The sequence below is a fragment of the Rattus norvegicus genome, chromosome X (assembly GCF_036323735.1).
Source record: "Rattus norvegicus strain BN/NHsdMcwi chromosome X, GRCr8, whole genome shotgun sequence".
Classification (NCBI taxonomy): Eukaryota; Metazoa; Chordata; class Mammalia; order Rodentia; family Muridae; genus Rattus; species Rattus norvegicus.
In genome coordinates, this window is record NC_086039.1 from 40,383,365 (window position 1) to 40,392,551 (window position 9,187).

General features: G+C 38.4%; 1 pseudogene; it reads right to left on the reverse strand.

The window, feature by feature from the left end:
- Positions 1–8,640: 8,640 nt before the first annotated feature.
- On the reverse strand, positions 8,641–8,787 carry LOC120099494 (small nucleolar RNA SNORA17; annotated as a pseudogene).
- Between the last annotated feature and the right edge of the window lie 400 nt (positions 8,788–9,187).

Consider the following 9,187-nt stretch of genomic DNA (forward strand, 5'->3'; position numbering starts at 1 on the left):
TGAGTCATTTTCTCGTTCTCTCGTCTACCTTTTGCTAAATTGATAGAAGGTTTAAATTACATACATGGCTCATGTTCTTGGTCTGCACTTTGTTTCTAGTGGTAGCACTACTTGAGAACTAAAGCTTGGGGCAAAGATCTGTATGCAAAAGATTTATTGAAGCCTTTCAAGGAAAAACGTGATAAAAGACTGGCAAGAGATGGATAGGAACCTGAGGCAATCAAACTGGAATAGTTCGAGCGAAGGCTCAGTCTCCACATGAACACTCAGGGATTTTACATCTCATAGTTTGTCGTACCTCGAGGCAAGTGTGGCCAGGCTTTCAGCTCTTTCTCTTTATTAATCAGTTCTTGGCTATGGGAACATCCAAGAATATGAAAACACCTGGGCATTTCTAGCTCTCCCTTACACTAGTGAAGTAATTCCAGTAGCTCAATGGGTGCCCCAATAAAAGTTGCAGGCTCAAGCCATTGGAACCAAAATATATAGGAAGTTACAAGGATCTAGGGAGAATGAATGCAGCCTATTCACAATGTGATCATGTTTTACATAAGAAAGTACTATGTAATTGTTTTGCAAATGTGGATTTATGAACAAAGAAAATCCTCATAGCATGAAGTGGTTGAAACAGCGGTGTGACCAAGTATCACAGATAATATGATACTAGTTTATCTAAAACTGCACACAAATATGTATCTGCTTAGGAAGTTGTTTATAAGATTTAGTTCTAGGGTTTTTAGATTTTTTTAAGTACATGTGTATATTTGTATGTAGATATGTGCACATGAGTGTGGTGCCCATGGGACCAAAGATACAAGATTCCCTTGAGCTGAAGTTACAGGTAGTTGTAAGCTGTCTGAAGTGGATACCTGGGATCTCTGGGAGAGAAGTAAGTTGTCTTACATGCTGAGCCATCTCTCCAGGACCTAGTTTTAGTTTTATGAGGACCCCCTTGATGATTCTTGTTGGATTAATTTATATTCCCACCAAATATTCCTCTTAGCATGTCAGAATTTGTTTTTGTCATCTCATGATAGCTTTTCTGACTGGGGTGGGGAGATAGCATCTCAATATATATTTGAATTGCATTTCAGTGGCTGCCAAAGATCTTGAACACTTTTTTATGTATTGGCCATTTGTATTTTAACCTTTGACATCTGTGTGTTCATTTTACTTCCCTACTTATTGGTTTGATTTTTTTTATTCCTTTAGGGTTTAAATTTTTGATATCATTAGTCTGGACATTAAACCAATGCCCAACAAAGAGCTGGCAAAATTTTCTCCAATCCTACTTTATTTTGGTGAATACTTTCTCTGCTGTTCGGAAGCTTTGCAATTTGATGCAATTCTGTTTTGCTCGTATAACAAAAAAATTAATAAAACTTAAATTGATATTGTGGGAGCTGGAGAACACTGACTATGCTTCTCGAAGACCGGAGTTCAATTCCCAGCACCCACATGATGGTTCACAGCAGTCTGTAAATGCAATCCCAAGGGAATCTGATGCCCTTTCCCAGCTTCCTCAAGCACTTCATGCAAATGCTGTATAAACATGCAGGCAAAACATCCATACACATAGCATAGTAAAGTATTTAAAGGTTTAAAGAAATCTACATTGGGACATTTTACTGTTATTTTATTGTTTGCATTTTAAATTGAGTGAGATGTCTTCACAAGTACTTGAATAATGCCTCATTTGTTCTTTGATGGTGTAGAGATTGCCAGACCTGTTGGGAACCATTGACAGAGCAGTAAATAATTTTACTGTCTTAAAGATGTCAAACAATTATGTGTTTGTCAATAGAGAGAAATCAAAAGTGAAAAACATGAAAAGGAAAAACATTTCATATAGTCCTTAATGCAATTATTAAAAAGAGAGGAGGGGGGTCATGAACTACAGTAATATATCTATAGCAAAGTGTCTTTGCTGAAAATTCCAACAGTCGTTCCTCACTCCATGACATCTTGAATTAAGAGTGAGGAAAAGAAGAAATCAAAACAGGGCATTTTTGCTATTGTTTATGGTTTTGGTTTTACCCCGGTATCTAAGTTCCTTAAATATGGAGTAGACTGAGAATTTTAATACATTGTGACTTGCTGATCTCACAGCCTCATTCACTCTTACAAACACTTCTTTCATAAAATCCTTTCCTTAAATAGTTCAAACTCTTAGTGTTAAAAATAGAATAGGTTGAAGATGAAAGTTGTCTCTTTATGCTGACTTGGTCTTGAAAGCTTTGTGTTAAACTTTATGCAGTTATGTAATTATTATCATACATACATATATATCACATCTACATGCTTTTAAAAGAAAATATACTTTAAAGTTGTTTTTTCAATACAGATTCTGGATCTTAAGCAGAAGCATTGTTCTAAAGAGTAGTGATTTATTCCTTTGTTTACAAACAGAATTCAATAGTGATTAGTCACGTAGGAAGTAATTTAGAATATGTATTGTTTCTCCACAGCAGAAATAAAAGAAATGTTCAGTTACATTTGTGATTCTTTTTTTTTTTGGATTATGGTCTTAAAGGGAATCTTTTAGAATTATGTAACTCTCAAAGCAGAAAACTATTTTATACCTATTTCACAAGATCAGTACAGCGTGAGTGTTTTATATCTATTTCACAAGATCAGTACAGTGTGAGTGGTAGAGGACACTTGGGAACACATGTGATAACATTTATAAGGGGACTCTTTCACATTATTCACTTTGGAGTGGAAAAGAACTTATACAACAGCAAATGAGTTCTGTAACAAAATACAATTGGTGTTCAGACTACCAGCACTTTTCTGTGAATGTCAAGACCTAGCCAGGGCCAAACAAGAGCTGGAAAAAGACCCAGCTTCCTTGTCCTATGGGATAAATAGAAAATAGAGGATTATTCTCCATTGACTCTAAGAGCTCCTCCAAGGAAGTGAACCCCAGAGCTCTGTAGCTCTGTAGTGACAAATTGTTTGATAAAATATTTCCCTTCCCTGTCTCTTTATCTCTATTCTCTTACTATGGCTTCTCATTCTTCTCTCAAACTGACTGACGTTGAACAACTGATGCAGAGTCCTTTTCTGGAAGGTTCACAAACTGAGACAAACTCCCAAGGGTAAATCGATAAAGAAATAAATCTAGTAATGAATTCAGATTGATCACATCACAGATTTTCAAATGCTTGCGTTTGATAAAGTTTTCCGAAAGCATTCATTTCCCTTAAACTCTGCTGTCTCTTGTACAAAAATAAAAAAAAATTATAAAAATACTGTAAGCTTTCTTCCTTTCTTCCTCAAAGTTCACGGCACTGTCTGGGAGTATACAATATTGATTTTTAAAAATTTAAGCACACAAATTTAAAAGTGAGTAATGTTTAACTGAAGTTCTCAAAACCTTTGCCAAATGATAGCTTTATGACTCAGTTTTGACAAACAAAAAGGATACCCTGCAGGCCAACTCTGTATATTCACAGAATAAACAATTGAATAGCTCAGGAAGGAGGAGGTGATTTAAGGGGAAAAAAATAGCAAAGAACAGGCCCTCTTAAACAAGGTTTGTTAACAGTCATTAGTAACCTTTGGCATTTCATTTGGACTTATATATGTTTGCCACTGGGGCTACATTAATATTTATTCATCACATTAGGCAATGCACTGGGAAGATAAAATAAAGAACTGTCTTCTGCTCTGTCTCAGTAAATCAGGGATGCTGAAGACTCTGGATATATCTGTGTCCTTCTTCAGTCTACAGCAGACAAATGAAGATATGTTGGCATGAAAATACATGTATTTCTGTTCACCCCAAATTCATTCCTTAAATTCCTGTCTTTGAATTTGAATAGCCCACACCCTCATCATTATTTTTGAACCATTTGCCACTGGAAAATATAAGATATAATTCAAATGTCATCCTCAGTATATTTTAATTCATACCAGAAAATACTAGACATTATGCACATAAGAATATTCTCCTGAAAACAAAAAAGCTTTAAGTGACCCAAATATACAAATGACTACATAAATCAAGGTCTACACGTGTAATGAACTACCACACAATGAAATTGTATATCATGAATGAATATCAAAAACATTATTTTAAGTGAAAGAATTCAGATACAAAAGGTCATGTACTCTGACTTATTTACATAAAAGTTATAAAAAAAGAAGGATCTATCTAATCTATATTAGAAACACATCAGTGTTGCCTGCAGCCACGGGAGGATTAATTGTAAAGAGGCATGAGAAAAAACATTTATATGCTATCTTAAGTCTAATATTGGTTATATGAATTAACATATACCCACTCTTGTTGAACTCAGTATTAGGGTTGGCACATTTGATTGTATGAAAGCTAATCCTCAATAAAGTGTACTGAAAATAAATCATTTCTGAGTGTTCAATGAACCAACTACTGTTATGAAGTAAGCAGAACTTTAAAAGAAGAATTAAAAAGTTTGTATATATGTATATATGTCAGGATTTAGACAGAATTGAGTGTTTCCCTCGTATAACAGGGACTAGGAAGGCCTGGGAATCAATACAGAATTGATACTAGAAAGAATGAATCTGGGAGATGACATAAAAGCAAGATGGGTATAAGGGAAGGAGAAGAAGGTGGAGAGAAAATCAAAAGCAGATTCAACCCACTCAGTATAGAATTGTGCCTTTTAACAAATTATATTCTGTTTATCATCACTTTTTGGCTATACCCAGGAATGTCACTTTGTCTTGTATGAATAAGCGAAGAAAGATAAAGATATCAAAACATTGGGGTGCATCTCTTGGTGGTATAACCAGGTCCAAACTTTTTGATTGGGGGGCATTGGAGGTAAGCAATACCAGTGTTTTCCAAACATAAATGAACATTAGAATCCCCCATTGTACTTGTAAATAAGAAGATATTTTGGCTTCACTGTAAGAATCCAGATTCAATGAGTATGGAATGGAATTTCTGCATTTCTAACCAGTTTATGACATGAATCAACCAATGTCAAAGGGCCACCATGCTTTGAGTAAATCCCATTTAAAGTTCTAATAGAGCAGAATTGATTACTACTGAAGTTAGTTTTGTTTTCACAGCCAAGGCACAGAGGTTCCTGAGTTTTGTAGTAAAGAACCTTGAAGTATTTATTCAAGAGATTTCTAAATTTGTCCATTGTTCCAAATTTGGTCAGTCTTGAAAGAGAACCCCTAATGATTTGTTCATGAGGGAAGGTAAACAAGCATGTTAAAGTATACCCTGTTTGCATATCATTTCATTCTTAGAAAATTCCCAGCGTTGTCTGTCAGTGTGATTAATCCCCTCTTGTCTTATAGTCAGAATATAAGCTGACTGAGCCCTTTCAGATGTAAGTTAATGGTTTAGCAGGCCCCAGAATATGCAATTAATGAGTTTACCATACTGATATTTGTAATGTTAACATTACCAACAGCAGATGGGAGATGCCTACATTGGGTGTCTGTTTCCAATTAAGATCTTTAATTTATGATAAATGAATACATTTCAATCACATCTGCCTTGCATTCACTGTCTGCTTGGTTGTTCAACAATAGGAGCTTCTGGGAATGTTTTGGTTCATAATGAGAGACTGAGTCAGCTCATAGCAAGAAGGTTCATTGTTTTAATGAATTCTTAAATATTAGCAATAAGTAAAAAAATGAACTCAATTTAAAAATAATAACTGATTTTTTCCATACATGTATGTGAAAATTTGGGAAAGCAACAAGAAAAAGTATATAAAGATATTGTCACAGTTACACAAACTTCATAAGCATTTCATTGTTTCCTTTCTGAACTACTCCCAAAATCATTTAGATAGACATTATTCCATATAAGTTCCTAGTTTTTCACTTTTGATCTCCTAAGCTCTACTTTCCTTATTTTATATAAGGAAATATATATTCTTCAGTTGATCTAATGCTTCATAACAAGTCACCTCAAAATTTAGTGACTTAAAACAAGAAGATTCATTTTAACAATCTGCAGTGTTGGCAGCACTTGTCAGGGCCAGCTGGACGCTGTTCCTCTCAGCAGTAACTGGGGCACTTGGATGGCTGGAGGCTGGAATCATCTGACGTCTTGCTCACTCACATGGGTCCTGCTCCATGCTGGGTTTTGGCTGAGACTTTAATTTAGGCTGTTAGCAGAAACATCACACATGACTTTTTCTGGTGGTCTGGCCTTCCCCAAAATGTGATAAGTAAATTTCCAAGTCTAGATGGCCCCTACAAGCAAGTGTGTGAGACCTGTATAGCATGTTAGACTTTACCTTCAGAAGTCACATACCATAACTTCTCCCACTTTAAAACATTGTGTAACAGTCTAGCAAGTAAATATAATAAGTTTGACATTTAATCTATGGTTAAATTTAGCTTGATTGTACTGTTAGATAGTAATCAATGCTTTTATTTTATAGAACCTATAGAAATTACTATATATGGCATTCTATTAGCCTGCTTTCCAAAGAGAATTTGTGCTAATGGTTAATCTTAAAAAGTTGCTTTGATTTTGGAAAGGTCTGATATAAATAGAATGTAATGTTTCTTGAAAAAGCCTTTCAATAAATCAGGCTGCTTTAGTAAGTGATGTAGAGATGATGAAGCAGGTAGATGAGGAAGATGCTCCTAGCTTACAATATGCAAGAGAACTGACTATATTCCAAACTGTAAAATTCATGCTATGAGTCATAGCATTTTCTACTTTAAGACAGACAGCCAGTGTTCTAAACTTGTTTGGCATTGGCAGATATAGGGACTGAAAATCCAATATGGCCTCATGGAATGGGGTTGGAAGAACAAATGCTGGGTCACATACAGAGTTAGAGTGTCTCCACTAGCATATATGCCAGCTCTGAGCAAATATTTTTCCAGGATTCTAGACAGATTTTTTAAAAAATTTTTATAGGTTCTTCATGAATTTCACATCACACACCCCAGTCCCACTCATTTCCTCTTCCCCTTGTATCTGCCCTCCACCGTTGCAATCTCCTCAAAACACAAGAAAAAAAATCTCTTTGTGGAAACTGTAATATGTCACAGTATGTCCTACGAAATACGCTTTTGTCCACATTTCTTTGCTTGCAAATGTCCATTCCAATGACTCGTTGGTCTTATATGAGGCCTCTGGCTTCTGCTACTCTATCGATATTGGAACCTCACTAGGCCTCCTCTTGAATATCCTATTGCTGTCCTGTGTCACGGAGAACAATCCTGTAGTTTTGGATCTGTAAAACTGACCCCAACAGTTCATTGATGGGGTAGATGATGGAATGGGCTAATTCAAAACCCTGGATCAGGGCATGAGAGGTATCTAAACTTGCCAGCACTCCTGTTCTCCAGCTCCCTTGTCCTTGGCCCTGACTCACCAGCAGCACCTGCTATCAGGGCCAACTCTATTCTGCTGCCCAGTTGAGGTGACGGGCCCATTCTTCCAACTGTCGCAGCCAGTGAGGGACATAACCAGTTCTTCCACTCTCATGACCCCAAGGTCAGCTCTCCTGTCCACCATAAATGGCAAGTGGTGGGGGAGGAGAAAGGAGTACCATCTCTCTCTCACCCCTGTCACTACACAGAAGACAAGTGGTGAGGCGAACTCTTTTACTCTCTTGCCCTTGGAGCCAGCTTAGTCAAGCCTCTGCCACCAGGTAAGCTCTACTGTGCTGTCCATGTAAGGTGCAGGGCCCACAATCCTGAGTGCTACAGGTGGAAAGGGGTAGGGCCACCTCTCCTTTTCTCACAACCCCAGGGCCAGGTCTTCCACCTGCCAGTGGTGAGGAGCAAGAGAAGGGAGAAATCACTCCCTTATTCATTCTACCACATGCAAGATGTATGGTAGGGCCAGCACTCCCACACTAGAATTCTCCATCTGGATCATCCAAAACTCCTGCAGTGCACATGGCCAGCTCTCTCAAGTACTGGAATTGGCTAGGGGATGGGTCAGCTCTCCTGCTTTCAATCTCCCAGGGACAGCACTCCCATGATTCCCAGGTGAGGTCTGCAGCCAGTTCTGCACAGTCCTCAGACATCAATATGTCCCTGGGCAGCAGCCCTGATCAGGAACAGTCCTCTGCTGCTACAAGGCCAGGGACCCTAGACATGTCCCAGGTGGCATCACCAGCTACTCACATCAGACTGCTCTTCACTACCTCTGAGTCTTCAGTTCTTCCTCTCTTCATTGAGACCACATCCTTCTGTTTCTCTTTCATTTCCCCACCGCCTACTTGCTCCTCTTAGTGGCTCCTGGGGTTTCTGAGTGTCTGGGGCCATCTGAAGAGTGGTCTCCAGAGGACTATTCCCTGCTCATGCATTATGGCACCAAGCAGGGGTAATTTCTGGCATGATCTGCAGACCTACATCCTGCATAGCACCCAACTAACTCCCTGTCCAGGCCTCATGGTTCAGGTATGGTGGCTTGCTTCTTGCCTAGACTGCTGGCATGGCCCCATTTGGGCAAAGGGTTGTCTATTTGGGGCTGATTCCTGCTTGCGGATGGGGCATCAGTCCTTAGAAGAGGTTCTTCTAGTCTCTGGCTTGCTTCTGGTCCTGGGAGTTGTCAGGGCCTGCTTGGTGCCAGATTGATGGTCATCTCAAGCTCGTTCCCTGTCTGAGGCCCCTGGCTCAGGACTGGTGGTCATCTCAGGCATGCTTTTGTTAGGGAATGTTAGGCTACTAATCATTCAAATATTCATAAGTTATTCAGATGTTCACAAATCAGAACACTAAGCATAGACAATGCCTCTCTCCTCTGTCACCTACTGACACACGTGACACAGCAGCCATACCTGCAATGCCTCTAGGGGCAGGTCAGATTATTTATATAATCTAAATATGTAAATAGTTAGTTTAGAAATGTAAGGTACAGGGCTGGGACGATAGTTCAATTGGTAAAACACTAACAATAGAAGCAGGAAGAATTTAGTTAAATCTGCAGGACTCATATTTTAAAAAATAATTTCCTGTTAAAGATTAGAGACAGATGGATCCCCTTAGCTTGCTGGCCACCGAGCCAGCTTAACTAGCCAGCACGGAGCCAGTAAGACTTCATTTCAAAAGAGAAGGTGGGCAACTCCTGAAGCACATCCCTAGAGATTGATGCCTAGAAATTGTAATTTGTTGCACAAACAAAACGCCATGTGCCTTCTTGTAGTATCTTGGCTCCATCTATTTCAAGCTTAGTATAAGGGCCTTTATATGTTCTTTATAC